This window comes from Felis catus, chromosome C1, assembly GCF_018350175.1.
Source record: "Felis catus isolate Fca126 chromosome C1, F.catus_Fca126_mat1.0, whole genome shotgun sequence".
NCBI lineage: Eukaryota > Metazoa > Chordata > Mammalia > Carnivora > Felidae > Felis > Felis catus.
The window spans coordinates 45,459,377-45,477,692 of record NC_058375.1 but is presented as its reverse complement, the minus strand read 5'-3'; the positions used below and the strand labels follow the sequence as shown (position 1 = coordinate 45,477,692).

The window sequence follows — 18,316 nt, the reverse complement described above, 5'->3', positions numbered from 1 at the left end:
CATATTGCAGGAAGTCACGAGAGAGAACAGGTCACAGTAGGTCACGACTGGAAGGGCCCTCAGGGGCTACCCAAACTTCTCATCATAAAGTCGATAACGCAGACACAGAGGGTACTTGCCCCAAATCATTCAGTGAGGGAAGAATATAGCCAGGACCTAACCCAACAGCCAAGCTTTGTCCACCACAGACAAGGGGGCATAATTTATGAGGATATCTGGCTCAGCAAGTAGACAGGAAAGAACTTGCTTAAGTTTACTTGAAGAATGTGACCTTTTTTTTTTTTTTTAAGATGAACTGTGGATTGGCCCTCTTACTCTAGTTAACTTGAGAAACATTTTGGGGAATAGAAAAAGGCACTAGTCCTTTTTTCAAGAAACAGATAAATTGAATATGTTTCACTTGGAAAGGTATCCCTAATACACAGTCACAGGTAGGTGTGTGGTCTTTGGAATCCTAGGACGTGCCCAGAATTTTCTCTCTATCATTCACCAGCTCTGTGAGCTTGGGTAAGTTATGCTTTGGGAGCCTCAGTTTCCTCATCTGTAAAAGAGAGGTAATAACAGTGCTTGTCTGAGGCTGTGGGGAAGACTAAGTGAGATGCTGTATATAAAAGTTCCTTACCCAGTGCCTGGCAATTAATTGAGGCTCCATAAATGTTAGTGTTTGGTATTATCAAATCAAAGTTCCATTGCAGCAGAGTATATAGAATTTTATCTTTTTAGAATTTCTTATTTGGATATTTTATAAGGACCCTGGAGTTTCTTTAGTAATCAGGAATAACAATAAAGATGAAAACCAGGTCTGACTCATAGGGAGCAGAGTGGGTCTTCAAGGCGTCAGCGACTCCCAGAGCTGATGGGAATCCTCATACCTCTCTTCTGGGAAATGCACAGCTATAAATGTGCGTTGCCATAAATGTGAATACACAGCCAAGATCAAAGCTGCTTGGTCCTGGGGGATTGAGGTGAGCGCATTCCTATGACCGAAACTCTGGGTGACACAATGGCCCGATGCTGCCTGGGGGGCCCGGAGATGGTGGTCTGGACACCTGGTCTCCAAGCCTAGGCCAGCCCCTCTGAGCTGTGTGACTTGGGCAGGTCACCTGTCGCCTGTTTCCTTATCCATCTAACACATAGGCTTCTATGAGTCTCAAATGAGATAAAGGACATAAAAATACTTAGTAAACAGGAAGTCAGTGAAAAGGAGATACTAATTATAAATCCTATCAGTCACCAAGCTCAACAGAGTATATCTTCCTAATACCTTTCAATTTTGTTCATTTTGTTTGGATGTTCACTGTTGTAATTTATGCTTTTCATTCCTTCTCTCTCGTTTGTTAGCATTTTAGGTGGTCTTACTGATTCTTGCGTGGCTTTTCTCTATCAGGATCATCTTTTTTTTTTTTAATGTTTATTTGTTTTTGAGAGAGAGAGAGAGAGAGAGAGAGTGAGCACGAGCGCCAGCAGGTGAGGGGCAGAGAAAGAGGATCCTAAGCGGGCTCTGTGGTGACAGCAGAGGGCTCAAACTCATGAACCGTGAGATCACAACCTGAGCTGAAGCCAGACGCTTAACCGACTGAGCCACCCAGGTGTCCCAGGATAATCTTTTTTAAACATACCTTCTGCCATGATATGCCACTAGGGTATCTATCTATAGTTCCCTATTACCTACTATATGAGATGGTCGGGCATACAAGAAAAAGGAAAGCATCTGTCATTGTACCGAGCCATCTGTTTTAACTGAACAGCCCTCAAGAAAGCTGTGAACTTTGTTTCCCTGGCCGTGTTTTTTGATGCTGGTCCTCTGGCCCCTAAAGGGGAGCTTGAGTGGCTCACCCTGCTGGAAACAAACCCCTTCCCCTTGCCTCTGGTCCTATTTCTGGTTCCTAGCCCCAGTTTAGATCTGCCAATAAGTAGCTTACTTGAGTTGACCAGCTGCTGGTCTTTTGGACATGTTTTTTACTTGCTCTCTAGCTGCCTCTGGTCAGTCTTCTTCTGATTGATGGGTTGACACTCTCTGGCCCCGTCCAAACTTCTCCGTGAGAGGGAATGGTTTGTTCTCTCATACTGTACATGTATTGAGTGCCTAGTAGGCATTAGGAATTATACTAGCTGAATATGGCCCTTGATTCATGGAACTTCAGCTTAGTGAAGATAATAACAATTGAAAAAGTTTATTATAATTATGGTAAGTATTACTAAATAGGAAGAACAAGATGCCTTGGGGACACATAACAGTGAACCCTCAGATAAGGGTGTCACAGAAGGTCACCTCGAGAAAGTGGCCTTGAGCTGAGACTTAAGATGAATTGGAGTCAAAGACCAATTGGGATCAGCATGTGGCAAGACATGGAGTCTAGCAAAGTCTAAAAGGGACGTTGCTTCTTCCAGTTACGAAGAGCAGAGAATCTAGGTCATCACCCATAATGTCTACTGGTCTGAAGCTGCAGATAGAAATCTGGCCTGGCTGGATGCCAGTCGTGTGGTTTTCTCTCTGCCGTCGTGGGCCGTGATATTTGGCAAGTCACTTACCCTATCTGACCCTTAGTTTCCACATCTGGGAAACAACGAATGATAACACCAAGGTCATTGTGAATGACTGACAAAATAATGAACATGAAAGCACTTTGGAAACCATGTGAATGAAAGGGAGGAAGCTGGTCATAGGGCATCTGACCCAGCGTTGAGATGGAACAAGGAAGAGAAAATGCTGATCCTACCAGGAGCCAATCCTTTCAAAGTTTTATATTGTTTCAGAACTTCAGGAGTTCCACGTGTATCCATGGATACATGTGCTCTGTATGTGTTACTTAAAGGGGAAGAGCAATTTTTTTTTTATATTATCTGCATGGTTAAATCGTCCCATCAGTAAACATAGTTTTGTTCCTTAAAATGCAGAACAACTATGTACAGATCAAGCCAGCTGTTCTCTGCCAGACTATCATTGGCCATGGGCTCTGGAATGGCTAGGCTTCTGGGAGATGACAAGCACTAGCCCCACAAACATTAGGCATTTTTGTAGCATGATGAAATGACAAAAACATCCATGGTCCCCAATCCCTGGAGAGCCCACCTGTTCCTTTTTTGGATCAATTATGAACGGAATATAGGAAGACTGACACGGTATCCTTTGGCTGGTTAATCATTGGTCATCCCAGCTTAAGGTACAATTGCTTTTCTAATTGCTAGCAAGCAGAACTGGAGTGGGGAGCCCTGGTGTTGGATGGACCCTCAGCAGGTGAGAGTGTCTGGGGATGACTGCTCCCCCTGCAACTTGATTGCTGTCGTAAAGGTATCTTGTAAGGGTCAAGTGCATCCTGCATGTAATGCATTGGCATGGTGCCTAATCGAGGATAAATATTCTGCATATACGTGACCCATTAGTTACATATTAATGCCTGTCACCAATGGACATGAGAAATAGGGTCTAAACTCACCAAGGAACAAAAGTGTTTAGAAAAACAGCATATCCCTTTTCTTTATGTTTCCCACAGTGTTTCCTCATAACCTCTTTGGACTGAGCACCAGGGCTGTTTCCTAGTGAAGAAGGCCAAATCACAAGAGAAGAGAAAAGGTCAGTGGAGACAGACCATCCTTGGAATTTGAAAGGGCAAATGTCCAAATGCCCAGCTTATGGTGTGTGTGTGTGTGTGTGTGTGTGTGTTATAGTGTAATGTTATGTGTAGTATGGTATATGCATGTGTTGTGTGTGTGTGTTGTGTGTGTGTGTGTGTGTGTGTGTGTGTGTACTCAGCATTTAAAATGGGAATTTTCAGAGGACCATTTCTATAGGCCGTTCTGCCTAAGAATGTATAGTACTAGTGCTATAAAAGTTCCGAGAAGGGGGAGGTTGACAAAGGGAAGGTGAATTCACCTCTAGCCAGTTCTCCAACCAGTTCAGGACCGATTCCCATGCAGCGTCTGCTGTCTCACATCATTTAGTCCCACAACTAGCCCGTGAGACACAGGGGAGTACTCCTGTTTTGCCAGTGGGCACACTGACTTCCCTGATTTCAGTGACTGAAGCTAGGAGGTAGGATGGTTGTCCAAGGTCATATAACTTGTAAGTTATAGGGCCAGGTGTGGTAGGTATTGACTCAGTAATCCAGTAAGTGATAGGTACTGACCTGGTGATACAAAGTCAACCAAAGTGAGGGAGTGCGAGCTCAGGGACCAGTGCACTCTGAGCTTTGGAGGCTGTCACCAGAGGATGTAGTAAGAAGATGACAGTGAGAATTCACGGGCTAGCGTTAGACTCTGGAGATCCCAGCACAGGTCTTAAGGGAATAATATTCTTCAAAGGGCTCTTATTTTGGTCTTCTGGGAAGAATAAGGGGGAAGCATAGGGAAATCTCCCAGAAACAAATCATTCCACATACTCTTATTCAACAGCAGTGGGTTGGGCCAAGTGAGGAGCATTTCTGATTAAATTCCCTTGGGTGTCGCTTTCCAAGGACAAGTTTTAGATGCTATATCAGACAAGAGTTTGGACTTTTTTTTTTTTTTTAATTGTTGCTCCCGGACTTTGATTGCTATCTGCAAGGGAAACAGACAGTGGAAACTATTTCATCAGGACTGATGGGAAAAACACATTTTCACAGTGCCCTGAATAGCAATGCTTGGTGTTTGAAGTCATTATTGTAAGTAATGGGTAAGCTGGAGGGAGGAAAAGACACTGTGAGTGACTTTAAAGAGAGCGGGAGAGAGGAGAGAGAGAGATAATCTTGGAAGTCAGACTGGGGGTATTGACTGTTGGTGAGAAATTTCCACTGAACGTTAAGCTCTTCCTGAAGCTTTCTTCTCACATCCGGCCTGAGCTGTAAGGTTGGGGAAAGGGAGTGTGTGTGAGGAGGTCTGGGATGGAGGCAGTGTGTCCAGGGCTGCCTTGGGGACCAAAGTCCTCATCAATTCCTTGATTTCTCTATTCTCCATTCACTAATTCATTTAGTCATTTCTTTACTCGTTATATATTCTCTCAACACTTTTTAAGTGTCAGGCTCTGAGCTTCGTGCCAAGATAGCGGAGATGAACCAGTAAGATGAAGCTTCCAGTCGAGTGAAGGAGATTAAAGAGACAGTTATAGCTTGTGTGATAATGCTACCATGAAGGTACCGAGAAATCGCAGGAGGATGTTGAGAATAATCTCTTTCACTTTGTTTTGCACTTGCTGTATGCTAAGAACCTAGAACAGTCAGAATGTGCTCCTTCTGTTCTCCAGACCCTGCAGTCTAATGGAATACCTGTTCTAGGGGGGACTTGAATCAACAAGCCTACGTCCATGGAAGATACTGTCTTAACTACTGCATCCTCAGTGAGTGAGAGACATAACAAGATAGATCTAGATTCCATTTAACTCAGAATGTTCTAACCCTCGCTGTTCACGAAATTCAACAAAAAGTTGAGAGACTTACAGTGGCTGATCTTGGTGTCTCTCAAACTAATGTCTCTTGATTCATTATGTTCATGGCATTGCTCCTTACTGACAGAGAGGACATTAGGTGGGAGAAGAATAAGTTTTATTTTGGACATAATTAGTTTGAGATTCCTGTAAGAGCTCTAAGTCAAGATATTAAGGAGGCAGTTGTGTATATGAGACAGGGAGACAGAAGAAGATATAGTCTCAGGATATAATTTGGGAGTTGTGATCCTGGAGGAGATTATTGGAAGCAAAGACTTTGATGGAATCATCTCAACAGTGGTTTTATGGGTAGTCAGTGAGTTTTGTAGGGAGCTCTTCAGGACTCGAGAAGAATGGAATCCTAAGAACTCTGGCTCACATAGCTACTTAAGGAATCCTGCAGTTCCTTTTATACAGTTATAGGCGTTGGTTTCAAAACCCACCATGTGGTCACCCACACAACCCCTGTTCAATGAAATAGTCTACCCCATAACATCTCAATGTTAAATTGAATACTAATCATAGTATTAGTAACCATTGCTGGACAACATTGCTGGACAACATAGTTGAGTGTAAAGAGAGCAGGTTTCTGGTTTCAGACTGCCCTACATGTAAGGCTTGGATTTGCCATTCAAACCATACTACCACCCAGTACTCGTTGCTGTCTTTTATCCATCAGACCATCCCAGAAGACCTTGTTCAGTGTAGAGCTATTCAGTTTTCAGGCCTGGTCTGATATATGATATTTGAATCATAAAACTTTATGATTTTACCAACTAAAGAATAAGGCTAATAATCTAGAATTATTTGATTTTCCCGAATTCACCCAAACTTCTAGGAACCACATTTCCTTTCCTTTCCTTTTCTTCTTTCCTTCTTTCTTTCTTTCTTTCTTTCTTTCTTTCTTTCTTTCTTTCTTTCTTTCTTTCTTTCTTTCTTTCTTTCTTTCTTTCTTTCTTTCTCTTCCTTCCTTCCTTCCTTCCTTCCTTCCTTCCTTTCTTTTTTTAATCATCTCAAAACATATTCTAGGTTTACTTCATCATCAAACCATCCAATTTTGTGTGAGTTCTTTGTGACAACTACTGGGCTTTTCCATATTAAAGAACTATTGTTCGTCAGTTTGTATGGATTTGAGTTGCGACACAGTTGAAACCTTCATTTCCTAGGAAAGCGGGTCCAGACCCCAGAAATGAGGGACAGCTCAGGGTACATTGGGGTGTTTGTAACAGAGCTGGACCTGCCATCTTGCGCCCTCTGTCCCATCTTTATGTGCCTTATGCATCTGCTGGCCAAACCCATTCCCCAGTTTCTCGGGATAGAAGCTGGGGAGATATGTGAATTGGAACTTTTTGCAAGTCAATCTGGTATTACAACACCACCCTCTGATGAGTTAAGTGCAAATGAATCAGAACCAGATGGGCAAATTTTTCCTGAAAACAACGTGTTTAAAAAGTGGAGGAGAAGGAGAGAAGTTCTTGGCAAAACGCTCAAAGATGTTTGGCTCCATCAGATGTATGCAGCGCTTTGACTTGCTTTCAGCTGCTCCCACCATTACCACCTGGAGAAAATGACACGTCTGAGCTCCTGGGGGAAGCGGGGCAGTAAGGGGTAGGCATTGTACCCTCAGTCCTGTAAGTGGCATGGCTGTCTTCAGCCCTCGTTTTCTCAGAGGTCATTTCTGGCAGGCAAATGAGATTTGGATGAATAAAACAATCATAAGGAATCAATTCTGGAGAAAAATCCAGGCTTAGACTGTTAGCATGCATTTCTCTTGGACTGTTATGAGATTCACGTTTTCAGATCCAACCAAAGCCTCTTGAATACTTAAAGTGTATGGTTTTGTGCTAGGCATTCAAGTGGCTCTTTTCTCCCTTTGTCCATCCAGCAAAGTTGTGAGGTACCAGAGTCATGAATGGATGAGGGAGCTCAGGATGAAAAAAAAAATGACTTGCTTAATGTCCCACAGCTAGGCAGCAAGAGAGCTGTGCTATCCAAATGAGTAACCACTGGCCACATATGGCCATTTAAATGTAAATTACTTAATTCTGAATAAAATTAAAAACTGAGTCATTCAGTTTCACTAGCCACATTTCAAGTGCTCTATTGCCACATGTGGTTAGTGGCTACCATATTGGACAGCACAGCTATAGAACATTCCCATCATCATAGAAAGTACCATTGCACAGTGGACTTCAGAGTCCTCTAAAGTCCAGGACTACAGAGCCTGCACTTCAACTCATACCTTTATGACAAAGTTCTGGGTTCCTTCCTTATTCTAGTCCGGGTTGTCTCACATAATAAAAGCTTCTAAAATGGAAGACCATTCCTCTTAAGTATAACTGGGAACTCTTCCTCCTCACTCTGGATACAGCATACACTGAAATGCCAGCTGATTATTTAAAAAAAAATTTTTTTTACTGTTTATTTATTTTGAGAGAGGGAGAGAAAGCAAGAGAGCAAGTGGGTGAGGGACAGAGAGAGAGAGAGAGAGAGAGAGAGAGAGAGCAGGACAGAGGGTCTGAAACAGGCTCTGTGCTGATAGCAGAGAGACTGATGCGGGGCTCGAACTTGTGAACTGTGAGATTGTGACCTGAGCCAAAATTGGATGCTTAACCTACGGAGCCATCCAAGCGCCCCCTGGCTGATTCTTTATTAAGCCTGCTCTGTCCTTTATGTGGCCGCTGTGGAGAGGCAATGGACCAGGAGTCAGGAGGGAAGGGAGGGAGGAAGGGTTAGGGTGGGATGGGTGTCTTGTGCCCCCATGGGCTCACCTGCATTTCAGGGGCATCATAGGTCAGCAGCAGAGGGTGCTGCCAGAGGCAGTGCTAACACTCAGTGAAGTTAGGAAGGGCTACAAAGAGGATCTGCATGGTGGAATGAAAAGCTGGTGCAAATTTGGTCTGAAGAACTTGGGCCTGAATTCCACAGTCATGTGGGCTACATTGTGAATAGGGGATGGTGCCATTTTCCTTACAGGCATGTGTGGATTTAAACGTGTTAGCAACTGTGAGACACTGATGCCTCTTGGGTGTTCCCTACAACCAGCTGCCTTTGGCCAGTCACGCCCTTCTCTTTGCCCTTTTCTTCCCGTCCCTTTCCTGGTGGGAGTTCCCACCAGTTTCCATAGTCGTCAAGAGATAGCGCTCTTTGATTTCAACATTTTGCCCCCATTTTCAAAACTAGTTACCAGAAAAGCTGCTAATACTGTTTTTTTTTTTTGTTTGTTTGTTTTGTCTTGTTTTTTAAGCATTATCTAATCTTGTAAAAGCAAGCATCTCTGTTTTAATCCTCACCTTAGGATAGGTTTGAGACCGGGTAATCAGAGAATGACATCAGATTGACTTAGGCAAAATCAGTGAACTTTAATCTGGGAACATTTTTCTCTGCTCTTATTTGTTGATATATCATTGTCACATTTCATCCTACGAAGTGTTTGTAGTAGCTTATTCAATATGGCTATATTGATATAGCTAAAATGGTCAAGTAGAAATTAAAAATATTTAATATTTCAATGCTGGGAAAATGGAAGTCGGAATGGAAGGTTAAGATCTCAGAGAATAATAGAACCTAGAAATGTAGATCATAACGGAAGATAACCACACGGACGTAATGACCTTGTATAATTCATATGATTAACCAGTATGAATGCATCAGTAATACAGTGTTTATCCCTTATGTTTGACTAAAACTTTATAGAATGATACACATTACCTTCCACAGGATTGAGGTTTTGTGAGTTGTTTCTCAAGTGATGTGAGGAAAATGAACGTCTGAGAGGTGAAATCATTTGAAGGTCATGCGGCTATTTAGTGGCAGAGCGAGGATTCAGGCCCCGTGTCTCCTATCTCCCATTCATCACTTTTTAGAATGAAGGCCACTCACATTTTTTCAACACTAGAGATATAAAAGCCCCTTTTATTTCCGGAATGCTTCTGTTCAGCTCCCAACAAGCTCGGGAGGTGGCATAATAACATATTACCGGTGAGCAGGTGACGCACCCATGACTTAACTTACAAGGAACACCATCGGTACTTGGAGTTGGGTGGTTTTGCTTCCAGTCCCGGATACTTTCCACATCGTTTTCTTGTACACCGTTCCCAAAGGAGTGTGAGCAAGAACAAGAATAAAAACAGAAACACCACATTTCCAAATCTGGGCATTGTGCATCTGCGAGTGATCTCTGGGGCAACATTTCTGTCTCCCCGTGACAGAAGAAGAGACCCAAGGGAGGTCCCCCCTCGGTCAGTAACTCTTGCAGAGCCTTGCAACAAATGCTCTGATATTGGCACTAATGAAAGGGCATTTAGCTTCTAATGTCCATACGGGGCTTGATTCTGGGCCGAGCCTGCGTGTCCTGGTGTGCCAAGCATGTGGAAAGGATTCAGGAAATGCTCATGGCCATGTCACCGGGGCTGCTCGATGACTCCACTGACGTAGCTCTTCCCCATTGGGTATTTCCTTTCTTAGAGGTACCGTGGGGTAGGGGTGATGTACCCTGCGTGTTGTGTGTGTGTGTGTGTGTCTGTGTGTGCTCTACGGTGATTTTTTCCATTGTGTTGTGTGTTTTATGACCTTCACAGATGTCAGACTTCCCGTGGTGAGAAGGGTGGAGAAAGGGCTGTGATTTGGGGGAGGAGGAGGAAGAGGTGAGACTGAGGCCAGGCAGGAAACACAATTGTGTGGATTTAACGGGCCTCGTTTTATAGCATTTAGCCCTGTTTTCACTGGGTAGCAGTGAATAGTCTCACCAAGGTAAACCGTTTTTCACTATTATTGGGCCAGGGGATGAAAGTTTCATTGTTATTCTTCCTTGGAGCTCAAGTGGCTGCTGTAGATATTCACCTCTTTTTGCCTCAGGGACTCAGAATAACCCTTTGAACGTTGGCTGGATAAAGATCACATATGTTTCTAAAGAGATTCGGTTTATAGAGCATTGGTCTGTGTTATCCCGTCTGCCATTTGATCTTCAGAATAATCCTGTAAGGACCCGGTGGGGATTGTTAGTCCCATTTTCCTAAAGAGAGAACCGAGGCCCAGAGAAATGAAGTGACCTGGGCCCAGGAAGGAAGAGAGAAACGTGTCAATACGTGCTGATGATCACCTCCGCCTCAGTGCTGAGAAAGGACCCTGAAGCTCAGCCCGGGGTCGTAATTGGCCCAAGGTTGTTCACTTTGGGCTCCTCCGGGGCGGTGTCAGAATTAGAAACTGCCTGCCTGTCTCTAAAACGAGTGCTCATTTCTGTTACACCACCAACTTTCCGAGAGTCCTAGCCAGAGGGCAGGCTTGAAAGGAAAAAAAAAGACCTTGGCATTGATTACCCAAAACCACTGACAAACCAAACATTATGCAAATCAGGACCTACCATGTGAATAATGGCTCACATGTGTGGGGCGCTTTCAAAAGCACTTTGGGAGATTGTTCCTTAACCCTCACAGCAAACTCCTGAGCTGGAGGTTCTTATTCTTCCCATTTTACAAATGGGGAAGTTGAGGCTCAGAGAGGTCATTTATCCAAGGTCCTACAGCTAGTGGGGAGCAGCGCTGGGATTCGAGCATGCATCAGATTAGAATAGCTCGTTTTCCCTTTTAACCCACATTACCCACAGGCCCGTGTCTGTTTCACTCGGGTCATTTCTGTAGTCACACATCTGAAACTGAACCTTGTGCACTCCATCCTCGTTACCTACAACATGAAGTTCAAGTAGCTCAGCCTGAAATTCAGGACGCTCATGTTTTCCACGTGCATGTGCCTCTACCTCGCAATGCACCTCCTGCCCCAGCCATGTTCCAGTGGGTGTTTTTTCCTGCACACCCTTGGCCCTCCAAACCTTCCGTTGTGTTCAAGCAGCATTTTCTTCCTGCTTCCCCTTTGAGAACTCTGTACTCTTTCAAGGATCGCTTCCGATGCCATCAATTCCAAGTACCCTTCCAGGGCCTTCCATTCCAGTGTTTTGGGCCTCCACGGTGCTCACGGGTCACCCAGATCAGAATGCTGCCCTTGTCTTCCTCCCCCTGTCAGTTCCCACTTTGAGTGCTCACTGGGGTCTGATTCATTGCTTTGTCCTCAGCGCTGACCACACAGTGACTGGGAGACAGAGGATTTGAAGTGAGCTCTGTGCTGACAGCCCTATGTGGGGCTTGAACTCACGAACTGTGAGATCATGACCTGAGCCCAAGTTGGAAGCTTAACCGACTGAGCCACCCTGGTACCCTTGGTAGCCTCCATTTTGAATGGCTGACTTCGTAGGAACAACTAAAGGACCAGCAAGAGAGTGGGACTTTGAGGTCAGAACACCTTGTTGCAAATTCAGTTCTGTCATTAATTAGTGTTACCTATGCACATATGAATACGCACACACACACACACACACACACACACACACACACACATACACACACGTCACCTGGTCATATAAACTTGGGAAACGGAATTACACAAAATGAAACACGAAGTTTTGAATTGCAAGTCTCAGAATCTTTCATATGGTCAGGTACATTGTGAATCCAGATTAGCAGCTATGGTATGCATTTTATTTTTTTTCAATTTCATCCACACCAGGCCTTTTTCTGAGCAGCTACTCAGTGGACAAGTGTTCCGTGAAAACACTTGGGGAACCTCAGACTAGATGGTCTCTGAGGCTTCTTCCCACCCTGCCCTACCCTGGCTCTCCATGATCCTGAGCTCAGAATCGAGGTCACTCCCCCTTTCCCCCTCCCCTCCACACTCTTCCCCACAGTGCCTGGTGCATTGTAGACTCTTGGTCAATGCTTAATGGAATTAACTGCCTCTTGCAAAGGACCTTGGGGGCTCATGATGCAGCCTGTACGTTAGCTTAGGAAAAGAAAAAGAAAGAAGGAAGTAAAGATGCCACATTGGATTGGACAAACTCGGACTGCGCGGGCTAGCTGGCTCTGCCAGTTGGCTTTGATTGCTTATAAAGGAAAAGCCAAACAAAGAAGGAGGTGGAGTTTATTTCAGTAAACAAAGAACTCAATCTCCTCCAGGAGAGGTGGGCTCATTTCTGTTACAGTCAGAAAACATTTGCAAACAACCACTTGGTGAGAGAAAACAAGTTCAAATGGAGAACTGTGGATTTCCTCTGGGTGTTGGGGTGTGTGTGTTTTAGAAGGGGGAAATGCAGTAGCAAACATTTCATGCCTACATTTAAGAGCATTTGAGGGGCGCCTGAATGGCTCACTTGGTTAAGTATCCAACTTCAGCTCAGGTCATGATCTCACAGTTTGTGAGTTTGAGCCCCACATTGGGCTGTCTGCTGTCAGCATGGAGCCTGCTTCGGATCCTTTGCCTCCTTCTCTCTCTCTGCACCAGCCCCCTTCTGCTTGAGCTCTTGCTCTTTCTCAAAAATAAATAAAGTCATTAAGAAAAATAGAGCATTTGATATCTCGGAATTAGTGCATTTAAACCCCAAGGAATTTTATACCCTATCCTGCCAAACACTCCTCAATCAGCTGATGAGGGAAAGAAGTCCCAGGGGTGCCGGGCTGGCTCAGTCAGTTAAGCATCCCACTCTTGATTTCGGCTGAGGTCATGATCTCACAGTTTGTGAGATCAATCCCCACATCAGGCTCTGTGCTGACAGCTCAGATCCTGGAGCCTGCTTCAGGTTCTGTGTCTCCCTGTCTCTGTGCCCCTCCCCTGCTCGAGCGCTCTCTCTCTCTCTCTCTCTCTCTCTCTCTCAAAAATAAGCAAACATTAAAACACACACACACACACACACACACACACACACACACACACACACACACTAGAGGCTACTGGCTGTAGTGCACTGGCATGGTTGGTTTGGCTTTTGTAGTATTGGCCTTAGAGGGTTTTACATTTTTAAATTATTTGTCAACGTTTAGAGGTTGGGAGTTTTCTTATAAAAACTTCTTGTTCTTCTTGAAAAATGGAAGACCTAGCAGGATTGGACCACAGTGTATTATGATAGCACAAGGGCAGCTGTTCCCTGGCACGGGGTACCAATCTCCCGTTCACCACCTTCTTGCCCAGATTGACTTCATTCTGGTGTTGCAGGCCTGGTCCCACTTGGCACTTGAGCTCGCAATCCCTGGTTCAGCGCAGGCTGTAATGAGGCCACAATTTCTCTGTTTATACTTGCCTGCTTGTCACTTCTAAGAGTTGGCGCCTTTGATTAGACCACCTTTGGTTGGGCGAAACCCAAGAACACCTGGGTTAGGGGGGCCACTGCCTGTTAACAATGAGAAAGACAACATCTATTGAGTGTTTATTCTGTGTCAACCTCTGTTTTTACCATTGAGCACTGATTCCCTTATTTATCCTTCACAGCCCTCTTACGCAGTGGGAATTACTTCAGTGCCACTCACTTCTGAGAGGAGGACATTGGAGCATAGAATGATTAGTATAACTTTCCCCAAGTGATACAGTTAATAAGTAGAAGAATTAGAGTTTGAATACAGGGAACATGCTCTTAACTACTATAGTACATTTTTTGGGGGTGCCCGGGTGTCTCAGTCGGTTAAGCATCTGACTTCAGCTCAGGTCATGGTCTCAATGTTCCCGAGTTTGAGCCCCGTGTTGGGCTTTGTGCATATAACTCAGAGCCTGGAGCCTGTTCCAAATTCTGTGTCTCCTCTCTCTCTGCTCCTCCCCCGCTTGTTCTCTCTCTCTCAAAAATAATCATTAAAAAAATTTGTTTTACAGTTTATTTATTCATTCCTTCATTCCTTCAAGTAATTTCTACAGCCAATGTGGGGCTCAAACTCACATGTCTGTCTGTCTGTATTTAATTTCTACAGCCAATGTGGGGCTCAAACTCACATGTCTGTCTGTCTGTCTGTCTGTATATATGTATTTAATTTCTACAGCCAATGTGGGGCTCAAACTCACATGTCTGTCTGTCTGTATGTATTTAATCTCTACACCCAATGTGGGGCTCAAACTCACATGTCTGTCTGTCTGTATGTATTTAATCTCTACAGCCAATGTGGGGCTCAAACTCACATGTCTGTCTGTCTGTCTGTATGTATTTAATCTCTACACCCAATGTGGGGCTCAAACTCACATGTCTGTCTGTCTGTCTGTATGTATGTATGTCATCTCTACACCCAACCTGGGCTCCAATGTATGACCCTGAGATCAAGAGTGGCATGTTCAACTGACAAAGCCAGGTCAGGCTCCCCTTAACTACTGTAGTACATTCCTTAAAACATTGTTTTATATAAATGCCAGAATGATTGAGGTTTTTAAAAACTTTTTATTTTGAACTCATATCAGACTTACAGAGAAGTTGAAACAAGAATTCGAACCCCCCCCCTCCACTTTTATCCCCTCACCCTGCTCTCCCAAGTGTTAGCATCTTTTTTTTTTTTCAACGTTTATTTATTTATTTATTTTTTGGGACAGAGAGAGACAGAGCGTGAATGGGGGAGGGGCAGAGAGAGAGGGAGACACAGAATCGGAAACAGGCTCCAGGCTCCGAGCCATCAGCCCAGAGCTTGACGCAGGGTTTGAACTCACGGACCACGAGATCGTGACCTGGCTGAAGTCGGACGCTTAACCGACTGCGCCACCCAGGCGCCCCATCAAGTGTTAGCATCTTAAATGTGGTTATTAAGTACAAGCAATGACCATTACTAAGTAAACTGTAGACCTTTTTCTAATTTGACCAGCGTTAACATGTACGTCCGTCCCTGTTGGTTCCAAGATCCTATCCATAATCTGTCTGTGCAGAGCAGCTTCTTCACTGGGTTAAATTAGTGGCTGCTGGGTTTCTCTTACTGTAAAGTTTCTGTTTTCCCTTATAGTCAATAATAAGTTGTTGCAGGAAGATAATTTGCCATTATGAAAATCCTGTTTCTCCTCAAACTTTTGTCCATTAATTTTAGCATCTTTTTGTTGATTTTATCTGCAACAATTTGCTTCATTTGCTTTCAGTAAAAGACTTACAAAATATGTAGAAAATACTGGAAGATTATAGCAAGAATCAAGATTTTTAATGCCACATGTTTGGAGGCTGCTTCTTTGCTTCATAGTCAATATTGCCTTTTGATTTTATAATGGAGTTAATATCACCACTTCACATGAGTGAAGTTTGCGACTTCTGAGTATGAACAGTTCAGAATCAGTTTCCTAATTGTTAATAGAGACAACAATTGCAATTTGGAAGCGTTGCTGCACGGAGAGGAAGTCATTAAGAGTGGATGCTCTAGTCAGGCTGCCTGGACTGGGGGCCTGAAGCTGTTACTCATGAACTGTGTGACTTTTGGTAGATTGTGCAACCTAGTTATGCTTTAGTTCCTCCTAGAGCCAATATGAGGATAAAATAAACAACAGATGTCAGATGCTTACTTAGCAGAGTGCCTGGCACGTGATAAGTAATCAATACATATTTGTTGAGTCCAAACTTGATATATGCAACCATCAATCTTGGAAGTAATGCTTGTTAAGAATTGTGCAGGGTCAGAGATTTTAAGCTACATGTGTCAGGTAACTCTGCTGCAGTTTTGTGGATGCTTAGAGAAGTCACAAGAGCCCTGGATCAGAGACAAAAGACTTTATTACTCCCAGAACAGCAAGCAGCATGAGCTTCTCATTCTCATTGGCTCCCCTGACTTCCAAACTCCATGGGGCGATGTGGCAGGACCCAGGTGGATGCTGCACATTCAGGGGGTTTGCTTCAGAGCCGGGGAATCCTAAGTTTAGGCAACCTCTATCTTTTCTATTGGACTGCAAACAAACCTGCTTTCTGTTCTGGAGGGAGACACTATTTTCCCAGGTTGTTTACTATGTAAATATCCTCGATACATTAGTCCAGAACAAAATATTCAGTATCTCTGCTCAGAAGATGTTCAGAAAGGAATTGTCCCCCAACAACACTGAACAATATTTGATGCTTCCCTTGGAATGGAGCAAAGTAAGCCACAGAGATTTTTAACCAGGGTTCCAGAAATTGACAGAAATTTGTCTACTTAGTTAATTCCATAACTACCCCAGTTTATTCAGACTCTGTATTTCTTTTGCCACTGTATTTCAGTTCCTGTAGAGCTTTATAGTGCATAAAACCTACATCGATGCTCCCCCCCCCCCCCCACCTTTTAACTAGGCATCGCGAGATTCTAACCACTGATACTGGTTTGATTCTTAATTGTGTCTCTGAGCTACCAGCTCCTGAATCAGTGTTCTATCTTGTCTGTGTGGAGAAAACTATCCTCTCTGTATATTTGGGATGGAGGGTGGTGATGAGCTTTCTTTAGTAAGGACAAAGGGATGCCTGTGGAAATGCAGTGTAACTTCCACTGTCCAACCCGTCCCCCCGCCAGGTCCCTCTTTGTCTTTTTTCTGTTTTTTGTTTTTTGTTTTAATGGTAGAAGCTTTCAAAATGTCACATCTGTTTCTAATCATTTCCTTTAGTCTTTCACTATAGGATCAACTCAGCAACCTGACTTGTAAAGGGATCCAGATTATTTTGTAAGACAACCAACATATGTTAAAGAAAATTGCCCGTTTAATATTCCAATTGCAAAACAAACACACACACACAGGAAAAATTTTCTTCACTATTTACACTCAAGACAGACAGAATGAACTTCCCTTTTATGGACAAAGGATTTATTGCCCAATTTTATCACAAAGAAAGATGTTTAAAGCAATTATATTATGCTTTATAAAAAGAAAATATTTTTAAAATGATGAAAGATTTCATGCATAGAAAATCATGCATTGAAAACACTTATTATATATGCCAAGATTAAACAAATATTAACATTTTGCCATATTTGCTTCAGCTCTCTCTTAAAAAAAAAAAGGAAGAAGGGAAAGAAACAGAGTTAAGCCAAGCTCACCTCTCTGCCTTCTCTTTTTCAAACGCGTGACTTCAATTTTGTATGTTTTTATTTTTATTTATTTTTATTGAACCAAAATAGACCTGCCATATTATATTAGTTTCATGTGTACAACATAGGGATTCTACTTTTGTACACATTGCGAAGTGATCATATGCTAAGTCTAGTTACCATCTGTCACCAACAAAGTTGATACAATATTACTGACTGCATTCCCCAGACTATACCTTATATCCCCTATCGCTTATTTACTTATAACTGCAAATTTGTATCTCTTGATTTTCTTCACCCATTTTGCTTTCCTCCAATTCCCTCCCCTCTGGCAACCACCACCATGTTCTCTGTACTTAAGAGTTTGGGTTTTGTTCCGTTTGTTTGTTTAGATTCTACCAGTAAGTGAAATCACTCTGTATTTGTCTTTCTTTGATTTATTTCACTTAGCATAATGTTCTGAGGTCTATTCCTGTTGTCACCGATGGCGAGATTTCATTCTTTTTTTATGGTTGAGTAGTATTCCTTGTATATAGATCACACCTCTTTATCCATTCCTCTATCAAAGGACATGTGGGTTGTTTCCATATCTTGGCTACTGTAAATAATACTATAATGAACATAGGGCCGCATATATCTTTTTGAATAGTATTTTCATTTTCTTTGGATAGATACCCACTAGAGAAATTGCTGGATCCTATGGTAGTTCTATTTTTAATTTTGCTTGTTGTAGTTTTCTAAGAGGTTGTCCAATCCATTTAAGTTTTAAAATCTCTTAATCTAGATTATTGGCGGTACTCTCTTAAGATTTTCAGAATCTCTACCTATACACGCTTTTATTTGTATTCCTGATATTTCTTATTTATGCTTATACTCTCTCTTTTAAAATAAACCTTGCCAGAAGTTTGTTTATTGTGTAAGTCCTTAAAAAAAAGAAGCTTTTGGTGCTGTTTTTACAATACCTCTCACACTGAATATAAAGTTACGTTTTGGTCCCATGATTTAAAGCATATATAAATAACAAATTCTTCGCAAGCAGTTACCTTTCAATAGACTAAAGATTTGTTCAATGAATTTTAAGGAATACCTACTTCTTGTATGT

General features: G+C 42.9%; 1 long non-coding RNA gene across 2 annotated transcripts in view; it reads left to right on the top strand.

Annotated features, from left to right (window-relative positions):
• LOC102902095 overlaps positions 1 to 18,316 on the top strand; it is a 351,245-nt gene that overhangs the window by 226,608 nt on the left and 106,321 nt on the right. For both annotated transcript variants that reach the window (XR_006584306.1, XR_002744501.2), the window contains one exon: positions 3,495 to 3,574. This is a non-coding gene — a long non-coding RNA (uncharacterized LOC102902095). The remainder of the gene's footprint in view (positions 1 to 3,494; positions 3,575 to 18,316) is intronic.